This window comes from Myotis brandtii, unplaced genomic scaffold (assembly GCF_000412655.1).
Source record: "Myotis brandtii unplaced genomic scaffold, ASM41265v1 scaffold73, whole genome shotgun sequence".
Taxonomy (NCBI): domain Eukaryota; kingdom Metazoa; phylum Chordata; class Mammalia; order Chiroptera; family Vespertilionidae; genus Myotis; species Myotis brandtii.
Genome location: NW_005370886.1, coordinates 247397 through 248526, shown reverse-complemented (window position 1 = coordinate 248526; position 1130 = coordinate 247397).

Sequence of the window (1130 nt, the reverse complement as noted above, 5' to 3'; positions counted from 1 at the left end):
CAGGAATAGAGAAGGGGAAGCTAGGGCACATCTAGGGGCCATGCTCCCCTTTCTGCACTGTGAGAGGAAGACCTCTTATACCTGGGGGTGGGATTTACTGCAGTTCCTCATTTCTTCCCTCTGTCCCCCAGCCATTTTATTTAACATGAGCTAAATATACATTCCTGGTTTCTTCCCTCCCACCCCACCCCAGTATACAGCAGGGAAAATAAGCACCAATAGTAAACAGGAATAATTAAAGCCCCACCTCTCAGTAAGCCCAACCTTTATACATATACATGCCATGTGAACTTTCTTCTTTGGAGTGACTATAGGATAAAAAAGTGGGGATCAGGCCAGTAAGCCATCACCCTGACAGTCACTATTTCCCAAAGTACCATCCATGTCTGAGCTGGAGGAGGGCAGGGGAACAGGAATGGTGGTAAGGGGAGAGATTCCCCCAAAGCAGCATGAGGGGTCAAGCAGGTCCCCAATGTCTCTTCTGGGTGAATGTCCCAATCAACCGAGCTCCTGGTAAGTCCTATGCAAGGGTTTCCTCAATAAGATGGCTAATTCTTGATGCTTCAAACATCACTGCCATCTGTCTCCCCCAACTTCTTGTGGAGACAGGATGTGGTTGAAACCCTCTGCCCTCCCCAATGAGTGGAGAATATTCCTGTCCCCAAAACGTTCCTTTGGAGAAACTCAACATGACAAACAGTACAACATGGGCACTCTGGTTTCAAAACAAAAGCACAGAGCATAAAGAATAAAAAAGAGAGAGTGAGGCAAAGACATGAGTACTTCTAGAAGGTCTACAAAGAGGAAAGGGGCAGGGTCCAAAAGGAAAAAAAAATAAAATAAAGCCATAAAACAACACGCCTGGTTCCACATGACTGGCATTTGTCTTAGTACCTGGGCATCTTCTGTTGCCCCTATCATGGAAGGAGGTGATGAACAGTGCGATACATCAGGGCTGGGGAGAGGGGGAGAGTGAGGGCTCTGGGCAGTTGAGATGCCAGCCCTCTGCACAAGCAGCAGCAATTTTTGTGTCATCATTGTTTTTGTTGAAAACTGTAAACAGCACCGCTTAAAAATAAATCAGAAAAGAACGACTGATAAACATTGTTTTCCATGATTAAAAAATGCAA